Genomic DNA, 14,406 nt, shown 5'->3' with positions numbered 1-14,406 from the left:
TTTGTTCATTAAAAACATTCCTTCATGGGCCAAGCAAGGTCAGTTATTAGTGTAGACACAATAACCCTACATTCTTCAGGCTCTTGCTTGTGGCAACATACTGTTTGTTCTTATCGTCTTCTCATGCCTATCGTCACATACCGTACAGTAGGTTTCATGTGAAAGAAAGGAACAGTGTTGTTCTTTTTCTGCACAGATGGTGAAAGCTTAAGGGAGCCGTGTTCAGACATACTCAGCCACTACAAGAAACCCACAAAGCCTCAGTAGGCTGGGGAACACATAGCGACAGCATAAATATTGCATGCCACACGACTACAAGTGTGTGTGTGTGTGTGTGTGTGTGTGGGGGGGGGGGGGGGGTTCATTACATTGCTTTTTGCATTCATTTTTTGCAGGTTGGTTCCCTCAAAAACAAAAGTTATGAGACTGCAACTAATCACACACCACCACAACAAGACGACAACATACAGTACCACTGACACAAGGATCTTAAAGAAAGGTGAGAATACTCTTCAATTAATATCTTGTGGACAGACATGCGTAACATGATGGTATCGTACCATCTGTGGGATGCGACGACTAACGAAGAACTTTGTTTCCGGTACACAGATTTTTTTGTCCCTGATCATTGGACAAATCAGCATTTTCCAGGTACTCGCCTGCTTGCATTTTTCGAATTTTGGAAAGTGAGGGGACATTTGGCCCATAGACTTGCCTGAAACTTGCAGAGAGTTTCAGTTTAGAGAGAGTGAGACTTCACAAGTAGCGTTAGTATCTTTCTCTTAACATTTCCCCCCAGAACTTATTTGACCATCTGATGCAATTATGCAAAAATTTTGTTCTGGGCTTCCAAGATTATTCTTCAGGTAATACCAGTCGACAGGACATGAATTAAAAACTCCTGAACTTCTCCAATGAATCATCTACCTGATGTCTGAGGGGTAGCTCACAGCACACTTTGAAGGGACAGACCAATAGGCTCTGCAGGAGCACATTCGTACCCTTCACACATTTTAACCATAGTTCTGCCTTCCCCTGCTTTGCTCAATGTCATGGCCTTGAGAATGTCCCTCAAACACATCCGTTCCAAACCTCTGACTTCATATTAAAGTCGTTGCTGATACAAAAGACATCCCGTTATAGCAGTTTCTTTTAATTACACTCTTTTAGGGGCTGATTAATTCTGTCATCTTGTGATAACACAGAGATCTGATAGCGACTAATTAACATGCAAATGCATGAGGACTTTATTGGTAATGGGATTTAGTGTCTACTATGGAGCTGTCACCTGTTCGATCAGTGACAGACAGGGATGGGGAGCAGGAGCCAAAACATCGTGTTTGATTTACCTTCCCTGTCCCTTCATCACAGTGTCTGTCTGTGAGTCAATTTAACCCGTCAGTCACACAGGGACAGGAAACGCAGCCTGGTCACATTCTCCATCTAAATTGCATGTGTTTGGCAGGAGCAATGTGCATCATAAGAGCAGCTCAGCTAATGATAGAGCTTCTATAACTAATAGAAGAGAGTAGACAAACAGCTTTGTCTGATAGTTCATGTCTTTGTTAGATGTGAGACAAAGTTGAAAAAAACATCCAGTGTTGATGCATGAAAACAACAATGGTATTTTTGTTCATGAGAACAAATGGTAGCAGGACAAAGTGTGCATACACAATCCACGGCCTTCCTTGCATACCTTTCATTCGCTGAGCGACAGCAGAGTAAACAGGTGTGGAGGATTAATCACAACAGATTTGTGTGAAAACAACGAGCAGGATGAGTGACACTGTGTACAAACATGGCTTTAAAGCTCTTTAGCAGTAATTAGACACAAAGCGAACAAAAGCTAGATGTGGCCTTGGTGTGAGAACCCAGAACCACAGCTCCAGAGGCTGGGGCAGAGCAGGATGGCGACAGAGGTGGTGTAATGACCAGGCCTTAGACAGTTGCACAGGAACTGGCTTGGTGTGGCACAGCAACAGCGCCAGGGGATGGTCCAGGCTAATTGGCTCTGTCCAATGCCCAGACTAACAGCTCCAACACTGGGACTGGGGTGTGGGCCAGGCTCGGCAGGCAGATGCTGACTGGCACCGTGCTGGCACTGAAGTCATGTCAGTCCAGGTGTTGGGCTCGGACGGGGCCGGGCTCAGAGAATGCTCAGTGGGGATGTCACTGGAACCGATTTCTCTCTTTCTTTCTCTCTCCGGAGCGGGAACTGGATCCAAAACAACTCCACTACCCGCGTCCAACAGATGTGCGAGCTGGCATGCAATTAAAACCATCCAGGATGGGTGAACGGACATAAGAATTTCTACATATGTAAGCTACAGCATGGTATACTTGGAGAATATTATATACTGGTCAATTAAAATACATCTCAGAATCACAAATCTCAAACCAAGTTTTGATCGAATGTTGCCACCCAACCCACGAAAATTCAAGAACAGAGTTGTTACACAGTTATGAGTCTCCATTTTCACCCTCCCCTCCAAAAAAGGTAATCTCCAGTTAAATAATGAGCAGCAGCCTCAGACCGATAACACCTCCTCAATTATAAGAGAGAGAAAAGTCTAATTACAGACCCTTCTTCTGTGCTACGATTATTAGGCAGAAACTGATAAAAGGCTTTAGTACCTGGGCTCTGCTCTCTCTCCTTCTCTCTCTCTTTTTCCATGTCCCCTGCTATATCTCGCTTTGCACTGTATTACCTCTCCTGAAGAGAGGTAATCTGCAGCACTCCTGCTACAGCAGTAATCACCTTTAATTGCAAAATCTCGGAGAATAACTATCCCAGCAATTATTTTCACAGTGATGGCACGAGTAGAGGGGCTTTCTCTACACTATCTCATCGGGAGGTTGTGGGCTACAGTGGCCTTCAGAACAGCCTCAATTTGTCGGGCATGGACTCTACAAGGTGTCAAAAGCGTTCCACAGGGATGCTGGCCCATGTTGACTCCAATGCTTCCCACAGTTGTGTCAAGTTGGCTGGATGTCCTTTGGGTGGTGGACCATTCTTGATACACACGGGAAACTGTTTAGCATGAAAAACCCAGCAACGTTGCAGTTCTTGACACAAACCGGTGCGCCTGGCACCTACTACCATACCCCGTTCAAAGGCACTTAAATCTTTTGTCTTGCCAATTCACCCTCTGAATGATTCACATACACAATCCATGTCTCAAGGCTTAAAAATCCTTCTTTGGCATGTCTCCTCCACTTAATTTACACTGATTGAAGTGGATTTAACAAGAGACATCAATAAGGGATCATAGCTTTCACCTGGATTCACCTGGTCAGCCTATGTTTTGGAAAGAGCAGGTGTTCTTAATGTTTTCTACACTTAGTGATTGTATCTCTTATATTTCCCATATTTTTTTAAATCTGTGATCAAGACTTGAGCCCCTTTCCATCGTGCTGGTATGCTAACGACCGTGACACTGGCCCCCATGTCAGGGAGATGGAGAAGTTCTGTGCTCGGCAGAAGGAGGGTCAGAAGTCAATTAGAACATACTCCCACTCTGGGCAGGTGCGGTGCTCCATTTGGGATGTAGTTCGCTCTTTCAGAAGTAGCTGTACATCAGACAAAGTTCATTTTAGCACTTCGGCACTTCTATTCCTGTTGTGTAAAAAAGCTGCATTATCTTTCTAAAGACACATTCTTGATGTATTGCAGTGCGCCTGTCTCCCCGGCTGTTTTAAACAGAGAAAGAAGCAAGCAAACCCAGAAACAATAATTATTATCTGACACATAAAACTATCTTATCTAGAAAAGCACATATTCTTTCTAGGAAAATGATCAAGTGCAATACTTGTGCATGAACCAATGTGTCACTGAAGTCGCATAGATATATGTCCTGTACTATACTGTGTTCTGGAAGCCCTCTCCCCTGTTACCATAGTGTGTTCTGGAAGCCCTCTCCACTGTGCCATAGTGTGTTCTGGAAGCCCTCTCCCTATGCCATAGTGTGTTCTGGAAGCCCTCTCCACTGTGCCATAGTGTATTCTGGAAGCCCTCTCCACTGTGCCATAGTGTGTTCTGGAAGCCCTCTCCACTGTGCCATAGTGTGTTCTGGAAGCCCTCTCCACTGTGCCATAGTGTGTTCTGGAAGCCCTCTCCACTGTGCCATAGTGTATTCTGGAAGCCCTCTCCACTGTGCCATAGTGTGTTCTGGAAGCCCTCTCCCTATGCCATAGTGTGTTCTGGAAGCCCTCTCCACTGTGCCATAGTGTATTCTGGAAGCCCTCTCCACTGTGCCATAGTATGTTCTGGAAGCCCTCTCCACTGTGCCATAGTGTGTTCTGGAAGCCCTCTCCCCTGTTACCATAGTGTATTCTGGAAGCCCTCTCCACTGTGCCATACTGTGTTCTGGAAGCCCTCTCCACTGTGCCATAGTGTATTCTGGAAGCCCTCTCCCTATGCCATAGTGTGTCTCCACTGTGCCATAGCGTGGTCTGGAAGCTCACTCCACTGTGCCATAGTGTATTCTGGAAGCCCTCTCCCTATGCCATAGCGTGGTCTGGAAGCTCACTCCACTGTGCAATAGTCTGTTTGTTGCAGAGGGCATATTGTACACACTAGCCCAGATTTGCATTGCGTGCTGATAATTAAGCCACATGAGTATAGAGAGGGGTGTGCTGTAAGGACACTGAAGAAGCCATAGGGATTTGAACTGGCCTCCATAACTATCCCATGCCATTCCCTTCATATCCCAGTATTTACTATTCCTGTTACTATTCCAGCTGGGACAGAAAAAGGAACCCATTTTCAGATCCTTTCTCCCACCTTCCTTTGCCACCATCAAAGTCATTTGCACTACAGAGACTTACGGGAAGGCAGATGTTTAAAATATCCCAGAATGAGCACCGCGCTCTGGATTCCCAAAAGAAATTAATGCAGAACCTGTGGTTTATCGTCTCCTGTCCATGCTGCTACACAACTGTGACAGCCCCCACCGGACACGGTATACATGGCTGCTTTTTAAGTTCACAATGGTTCCATTGTGAAAAAAGGAGAACCAACCAACCTATTGAAGATGAGAAAATATACAATCAAATCACAAGGCGGGGCCGAAGAATGACAGGTGATTTTCCTGCTCGGCCCAAAGCCTCTTCCAGAATCAAATTACACTTTCCCAGCAGGTACTTTCCCAAACTGTCTTCTGTTCTGTGGACGCATAATTTAGCTCTCCTTGGGCCACTCTGCACATGGCCAAAAGAGAGACGACAGAGCTGAAGTAAATGAGAAATGATTTCGGCTAAAGGTTAGCTGGCACAATCCACTTGCCACTCTCTTTGTTGCTGCCTGCCCCATTCGATAAGCCAGCTCTCCTAATACAAACATAATATTTAAAGACTTGACTTTCTCCCTCTTTCCTTGTGCAAGACTGAATGATGTCTATCACAGGGCTCAGTGACATGGAGCGTGTCTAGGACTGTGTGTGTGTGTGTGTGTGTGTATGTGTTTATCCTTGTGTGTATACTGAATGAGTGTGTGTGTGTGCGTGCGTGAGAGAGAGAGAGAGGGAGGGAGCGAGAGAGAGAGGGAGAGACAGAAAAAGAGAGAGAGAGACAGAGAGAAAGAGAGAGTGACAAAGAGAGAGAGCGAGAGAGGCCATGAGAGAGAGAGAGATTGTTTACCCATCCACACTATCTGCCTGTATGAAGTGAGTCAAATTTGTGAATTAATTTATGTTCTCTCTTTGCAGAAATAAAAGCAAAAAACAATAGTATTAGTCCTGTAATGGCTACATTCCACAACTCTCTATACATTTATTTATGAATTTTTTTATGTTTTTTATATGAACCCTCTCCAAAATATAAATCATACGGAAATCTAAATGAGACTATACTACAATGAGACTAAAAACAAGAAGAAGCAGCTCCGGTGGACATGAGATCACCAACACTGGACAATTGAGGAGTGGAAAAAAATAGCTTGGAACATGACAGCGAGTTCAGTTTACTTGAGTGGCCTGCGCAGTCCCCAGACCTCAACCCAATAGATCATGTTTGGGATGAGATGGAACGGGCTGTTTGCAGCATGAATGTAACGCCGTACAATCTTCAGCAACTGCGTGATGCCATCGTGTCAGCATGGACCAACATCCCTGTGGAACGTTTCCAACACCTTGTAGAATGCCCCGAATAATTTAGGCTGTTCTGGAGGCAAAGGGGGGGTCCAACCCAGTACTAGATGGGTGTGCCTAATAAACTCTCCGGTGAGTGTATATTCCTCCTAATATTGTGCAATCTGTGTGTCTCTTCATTGGCCCAGACTATTGTTTGCATTCAAAACCAGGTTGTTTTTATTGATCTCAGTTTGTCATTGTTCGAGTAGCCACTCATTTCGGTAATTTGTGTGGTATTAAAAAATATTCTGATAATGTCTTCTCTCATGTAAAAAAGTAGAATTGTATGAAATGTGCTTATAAAAGGCAAAAAAGGCAGACCCTGCTAAAAGAAAATCCCCATGTGTGGAAATGCTAAAAATGCAGCTACTCATCTGTATGCCACTACACAAATGCTATATAGATGCATGCCATGCTTTATTATATAAAATACAACTGAATATAACCCTGACTGAGTATACAGGACATGAGGAAAAGTGAGAAAGGCATCCGCAGTGACATGCTGTATCAGAAGATGACAGTGCTTTGTTGGAGTTGCATGTAGCTTTCTGTATCACATTACAGACCCAGACCCAGATGTCTGGCTGAATCTGTCTGCTGAATCTCAGCACTGCCATGCTTCTCTGAGTCTCTAAACACAGTGGGAGACATTTTCTACAGTGCAGACATGCAGAGATATTACCAAAGATGATCCCCTCAATTTCATGTACTCAACACTGTATTTAATTCAAGATGAGTTTGGAATACTGCAGATCCTTATTGCATTGCATATTATCCATATTGCTGTGTAAGCCATGGATGCTTTCTCAAGGAGACCATGAGAGAAAGTTGACTTTGGAGGAAATAATGCCTCAAGAACTGTGAGTAATGCAGTCTTGTTTGGTAACATGTTTGATCACTCATGGAGCTATTCATATTATTCATAAATCTATGTGAAGGTGTTACCTCTTTCTCAGCATAAGCTTATGCAAAGAGATACTTGAGACCTAGCAAATAATACATCTGGTAATGAAGTGAATGTGTTTGGAATGTGAAGCCGATCACAACTCTGTAAACCATGCTTCATACATATATTTGCATTCCAAATGAGATGCAAATCAACACTTCTATGACATCTCCTGAACCTCTCTCACACTTAGCTAACAACGAAAATTGTGTTCAAGCTGTAAGCGCTTGGGCGTACGCACCACATCAGATGATTCCTGTTTTATTGGGCAATTTACCAGGTCCTCCACAAGTACAACAACATTAGCATATGGAGAGAGAGGGGGAGAGAGAGAGAGTGGGAGAGAGAGGGTGGGAAAGAGAGAGAGAGGGCGCAAGAGAGAGAGGGTAAGGACGGGGACTATATAAGTTGCTGCTTCTAAAAAGTACAGCAACTTCATGGTCTTAACATATGCTCAGCTAAATCAGCTCAATACATCCCACAGTCGGTAGAATAATTAACAGTTTCATCATCGGCAAGCGTTGTCAATAGCCGGTTATGGCGAACACATTTATAAACTTGACAATGCCAAGTACCCCATGGGAGGCTAGCTGTGATACTAAATCGCTCGCCTTATCTTCCTCAGTAGGGACAGATGGGAGCAGCAAGGAACAGAGATGCTTTAACACAGACTTGGAAAACTAGAAGAAAGTGGATTGAAAGCTGCAGTCAGGAATACATAGATGTGTTTTTCTTTTCTCACAGAGGAATCAATACATAACTCATACAGTGGTCTTTCCTATTATCGTTGCAAGCCTGACCAAAGACAGGGCCTCACTCAAAACTAGTTTAAAGTACAATGCATTTTTAAAATAGTATAGGAAACAAATGTATAAATAGACAAAGCGAGGAGCTGACTTCACAGGGAAGTATTGATTGTTTGTGGGTGTCGTTGATAAAAAGACGACAGCGATAGTACGGACACTAAAATCTGTTTAAATCTTCTCAAGGTAGATTCATCCAGACACCATATCATCTCACTAGTTATTAAGCAAAGGCAAAATTACTAATTGTCGAAACATATTATTTTCAAGAGTTAGTTCTGTAGTAAAAAGTATCTCTAGCTATCACCCTCTGCGTAATTGTGTTTGTAAGGGCCTTACTGCAATCCATACTCGCAATCCATACTCATAAACTCTGCAGTGAGATACCTAAGGGGTGTGTGTGTGTGTGTGTGTGTGTGTGTGTGTGTGTGTGTGTGTGTGTGTGTGTGTGTGTGTGTGTGTGTGTGTGTGTGTGTGTGTGTGTGTGTGTGTGTGTTCATACAATTTTAAAAACATAAAAATACATTTACAGATTTCACAACACACTGTGTGCCCTCAGGCTCCACCACTACCACAAATCTGCAGGTCAAAATCCATGTGTACGTGTGTGTATGGTGCGCATGTTATCGTGTGTGTGTATGCATGTGTCTGTGCCTATGTTTGTGTTGCTTCACAGTCCCCCCTGTTCCATAAGGTGGTTTGTTTTCCAGTTTTTTTTTAAATCTAATTTTACTGCCGGCGTCAGTTAGTTGATGTGGAATAAAGTTCCATGTAGTCATGGATCTATGTAGTACTGTGCCACTCCCATAGTCTGTTCTGTACTTGGGGAATGTGAAGAGACCTCTTGTGGCATGTCTTGTGGGGTATGCATGGGTGTCCGAGCTGTGCGACAACCGTTCAAACAGACAGCTCGGTGCATTCAACATGTCAATACCTCTCATAAAAACAAGTAGTGATGAAGTCAATCTCTCCTCTACTTTGAGCCAGGAGAGATTGACATACATATCATTAATATTAGCTCTCTGTGTACATCCAAGGGCCAGCCATGCTGCCCTGTCGTGAGCCAATTGCAATTTTCCTAAGTCCTTTTTCGTGGCATCTGACCACGACTGAACAGTAGTCCAGGTGCGATAAAACCACGGCCTGTAGGACCTGCCTTGTTGATAGTGCTGTTAAGAAGGTAGAGCAGCGCTTTATTATTGATGTATTTCTCCCCATCTTAGCTACTGTTGTATCAATATGTTTTGTCCATGACAGTTTACAATCCAGGGTTACTCCAAGCAGATTAGTCACCTCAACTTGCTCAATTTCCACATTATTTATTACAAGATTTAGTTGAGGTTTAGGAGTTAGTGAATGATTTGTCCCAAATAGAATGCTTTTAGTTTTAGAAATATTTAGGACTAACGTATTCATTGCCACCCACTCTGAAACTACCGGTAACTGCAACTCTTTGTTAAGTGTTGCAGTAATTTCAGTCACTGTAGTAACTGACATGTATAGAGTTGAGTCATCTGCATACATAGAAACTCTGGCTTGACTCATAACCAGTGGCATGTCATTAGTAAAGATTTTAAAAAGTAATGGGCCTAGACAGCTGCCCTGGGGAATTCCTGATTCTACCTGGATTATGTTGCAAAGGCTTCCATTAAAGAACATACTCTGTGTTCTGTTAGACAGGTACATCTTTATCCACAATATAGCAGGGGTGTAAAGCCATAACACATACGTTTTTCCAGCAGCAGACTATGATCAACAATGTCAAAAGCCGCACTGAAGTCTAACAACACATCCCCCACAATCATTTAATCATCAATTTCTCTAAGCCAATCATCAGTCATTTGTGTAAGGGCTATGCTTGTTGAATGTCCTTCCCTATAAGCATGCTGAAAGTTTATTGTCAATTTGTTTACTGTAAAATAGCATTGTAGCTGGTCAAACACAATTTTTTCCAAAAGTTTACTAAGGGTTGGTAACAGGCTGATTGGTCGGCTATTTGAGCCAGTAAAGGGGGATTTACTATTCTTGGGTAGCGGAATGACTTTTGCTTCCCTCGAAGCCTGGGGGCACACACATTCCAGTAGGCTCAAATTGAAAATATGGCATATGGGAGTGGCAATATCGTCCGCTATTATCCTCTGTAATTTTCCATCCAAGTTGTCAGACCCCGGTAGCTTGTCATTGTTGATGACACCAATCATTTTGTGTGTCTGTGTATGTATGTGTGTGTGAGTGTCTGTGTGTGTGCGCACATGTGTGTGCACTGTAAAAAGTAATTAGTTCTGCTAACATCATTGTTTTGTGGAAACCCGTAGCCAAGGACGATTCGAGTAACCCAACTCAAAGTATTCCAGTGTTCAATACTTAAAGTGACATCACAACCCGTATAGTTATCTTTTTAAGGTAAATACTTGAGTTTTAGGAACTTTTTTACACTATATTACATGTATTCTGAACTATAACGAAGTATTTGAACATTAATATTTGTTGTAGTGAACATAAAAATATAGGGTCCTTTCTACTTAAATTCTTAACCTTCATTAATAGTTTTTTTTACAAGTGTAAGTAGTAAGTAGTTCTGGTTGTGTCATTGTTTTAGATATTTGACAATTTGTCATTTTAACCAACCTTTGCAGGAATTGTTGAGCACAGTGCTCATTCCTCTACTAACCGAAAACGATGAGACAGCCTATAAGGAGGAGGTCAAAGAACTGGTAGTGTTGGACCAGGACAACAACCTCTCCCTCAATGTGAACAAGACATAGGAGATGATCGTGGACTACAGGAAAGGATGGCCAAACATACCCCCATTCACAGCAACGGGGCTGTAGTGGAGTGTGTCGAGAGTTTCCACATCACCGACAAACTATCATGGAGAGCAATGTCATGAAGAGGGCATGACACCACCTTTTCCCCCTCAGGAGACTGAAAAGATTTGGCATGGGTCCCCATATCCTCAAAAAATTCTACAGCAGCACCATCAAGAGCATCCTGACCGGTTGTATCACCGCCTGGTATTGCAACTGCTCGGCATCCAACCATAAGACACTACAGAGGGTAGTGTCACTGGGGCCAAGCTTACTTCCATCCAGGACCTACAGTTGAAGTCGGAAGTTTACATACACCTTAGCCAATTACATTTAAACTCGGTTATCACAATTCCTGACTTTTAATCAGAGTAAAAATTCCCTGTCTTAGGTCAGTTAGGATCCCCACTTTATTTTAAGAATGTGAAACGTCAGAATAATAGTGGAGGGAATTATTTATTTCAGCTGTTATTTCTTTCATCACATTCCCAGTGGGTCAGAAGTGTACATACACTCAATTAGTATTTGGTAGCATTGCCATTAAATTGTTTAACTTGGGTCAAATGTTTTGGGTAGCCTTCCACAAGCTTCCTACAATAAGTTGGGTGAATTTTGGCCCATTCCTCCTGACAGAGCTGGTGTAACTGAGTCAGGTTTGTAGACCTCTTTGCTCGCACACACTTTTTCAGTTCTGCCCACACATTTTCTATAGGCTTGAGGTCAGGGATTTGTGTTGGCAACTCCAATACCTTAACTTTGTTGTCCTTAAGCCATTTTGCCACAACTTTGGAAGTATGCTTGGGGTCATTGTCCATTTGGAAGACCCATTTGTGACTAAGCTTAAACTTCCTGACTGATGTCTTGAGATGTTGCTTCAATATATCCACATAATTTTCCATCCTCATGATGCCATCTATTTTGTGAAGTGCACCAGTCCCTCCTGCAGCAAAGCACCCCCCCCCCCCCCCCCCAACACGATGCTGCCACCCCCGTGCTTCACGGTTGGGATGGGATTCTTTGGCTTGCAAGCCTCCCTCTTTTTCCTCCAAACATAACAATTGGCATTATGGCCAAACAGTTCTATTTTTGTTTCATCAGACCAGAGGACATTTCTCCAAAAAGTACGATCTTTGTCCCCATGTGCAGTTGTAAACCGTAGTCTGGCTTTTTTATGGAGGTTTTGGAGCAGTGGCTTCTTCCTTGCTGAGCGGCCTTTTAGATTGTGTCGATATAGGACTCGTTTTACTGTGGATATAAATACTTTGTACCTGTTTCCTCCAGCATCTTCACAAGGTCCTTTGCTGTTGTTCTGGGACTGATTTGCACTTTTCGCACCAAAGTACGTTCATCTCTATTAGACAGAACGCGTCTCCTTCCTGAGCGGTATGATGGCTGCGTGGTCCCATGGTGTTTATACTTGTGTACTATTGTTTGTACAGATGAACGTGGTACCTTCAGGCGTTTGGAAATTGCTCCCAAGGATGAACCAGACTTATGGAGGTCTTGGCTGATTTATTTAGATTTTCCCATGATGTCAAGCAAAGAGGCACTGAGTTTGAAGGTAGGCCTTGAAATACATCCACAGGTACACCTCCAATTGACTTATTATGTAAATTAGCCTATCAGACGCTTCTAAAGCCATGACATCCTTTTCTGGAATTTTCCAAGCTGTTTAAAGGCACAGTCAACTTAGTGCATGTAAACTTCTGACCCACTGGAATTGTGAAACAGTGTATTATAAGTGAAATAATCTGTCTGTAAACAATTGCTGGAAAAATTACTTGTGTCATGCACAAAGTAGATGTCCTAACCGACTTGACACAACTATAATTTGTTAACAAAAAATTTGTGGAGTGGTTGAAAAATTTGTTTGAACTTCTTTGGGATCTGGGGGCAGTATTGAGTAGCTTGGATGAATAAGGTGCCCAGAGTAAACTGCCTGCTACTCAGGCCCAGAAGCTAGGATATGCATATTATTAGTAGATGTGGATAGAAAACACTCTGAAGAAAAATCCAACCAGGAACCTGAGAAAAATCCAACCAGGAAGTGGGAAATCTGAGGTTTGTAGTTTTTCAAGTGATTGCCTATCCAATATACAGTGTCTGTGGGGTCATATTGCATGTCCTGAGGCTTCCACTAGATGTCAACAGTCTTTAGAACGTTGTTTCAGGCTTCTACTGTGAATGGGGAGAGAATAAGAGCTATTGGAATCAGGTGTCTGGAAAAATGGCATGAGCTCAGTCATGCGCGCAGCCGTGAGAGCGAGCTGAGTTCCTTTTCATTTCTGAAGACAAAGGAATTGTCCGGTTGGAATATTATTGAAGATTTATGATAAAAACATCATAAAGATTGATTCTATACATCGTTTGACATGTTTCTACAAACTGTAATGTAACTTTTTTGACTTTTCGTCTGGACTTAGTGCATGCGCCTTCTGCAGTTGGAATAGTGAACTGAACGCGCGACCAAAAAGGAGGTATTTGGACATAAATATGGACTTTATCAAAACAAAACAAACATTTATTGTGGAACTGGGATTCCTGGGAGTGCATTCCGATGAAGATCATCAAAGGTAAGTGAATATTTATAATGCTATTTCTGACTTCTGTTGACTCCACAACATTGCGGGTATCTGTATGGCTTGTTTGGGTGTCTGAACGCTGTACTCAGATTATTGCATGGTGTGCTTTTGCCGTAAAGCTTTTTTGAAATCTGACACAGCGGTTGCATCAAGGATAAGTGTATCTTTAATTCTATCTAAAACACTTCTATCTTAAATCAACGTTTATGATGAGCATTTATGTAAATTGATGTGGCTCCCTGCAAAATCACTGGATGTTTTGGATGCAAAACATTACTGAACATAACGCGTCAATGTAAACTGAGATTTTTGGATATAAATATGAACTTTATCGAACAAAACATACATGTATTGTGTAACATGAAGTACTATGAGTGCTATCTGATGAAGATCAAAGGTTAGTGATTAATTTTATCTCTATTTCTGCTTTTTGTGGCTCCTCTCTTTGGCTGGAAAATGGCTGTATGTTTTTTTGTGACTAGGCGCTGACCTAACATAATCATATGGTTTGCTTTCACCGTAAAGCCTTTTTGAAATCAGACACTGTGGCTGGATTAACAAGAAGGTAAGCTTTAAAATGGTGTATAATACTTGTATGTTTGAGGAATTTTAATTATGAGATTTCTGTTGTTTTGAATTTGGCGCCCTGCAATTTCACTGGCTGTTGTTGAGCGTCCCACATATCCCAGAGAGGTTTTAATGACTCCAACCTAAGTGTATGTAAACTTCCGACTTCAACTGTATATACTACGCGGTGTCAGAGGAAGCCCCGGTCACCCAAGTCATAGACTGTTCTCTCTGCTACCGTACGGCAAGCGGTACCGGAGTGCCAAGTCTAGGTCCAAAAGGCTCCTTAACAGCTTCTAACCCCAAGCCATAAGACTGCTGAACAATTAATCAAATGGCCACCCGGACAATTTACATTGACACCCCCCTTTGATTTTACACTGCTGTTACTCACTGTTTATTATCTATGCATTGTCACTTTACCCCTACCTACATGTACAAATTACCTAGACTAACCTCTACCCCCGCACATTGACTCGGTACCGGTACCTCCTGTATATAGCCTCGGTATTGTTATTTTATTGTGATATTTTTTTCTTGATTTTTTTTTACTTTAGTTTATTTAGTTAATAT

The 14,406-nt window shown here is 42.5% G+C and overlaps 1 protein-coding gene across 2 annotated transcripts in view; it reads right to left on the bottom strand.

Moving 5' to 3' along the window:
* fhit (fragile histidine triad diadenosine triphosphatase) overlaps positions 1-14,406 on the bottom strand; it is a 318,522-nt gene that overhangs the window by 36,363 nt on the left and 267,753 nt on the right. The gene's annotated exons all lie outside the window — the stretch shown is intronic.

Source organism: Salmo trutta, chromosome 14 (assembly GCF_901001165.1).
Source record: "Salmo trutta chromosome 14, fSalTru1.1, whole genome shotgun sequence".
NCBI lineage: Eukaryota > Metazoa > Chordata > Actinopteri > Salmoniformes > Salmonidae > Salmo > Salmo trutta.
Note: the sequence above shows the minus strand (reverse complement) of the source record. Positions and strands in the feature narration are given on the sequence as shown.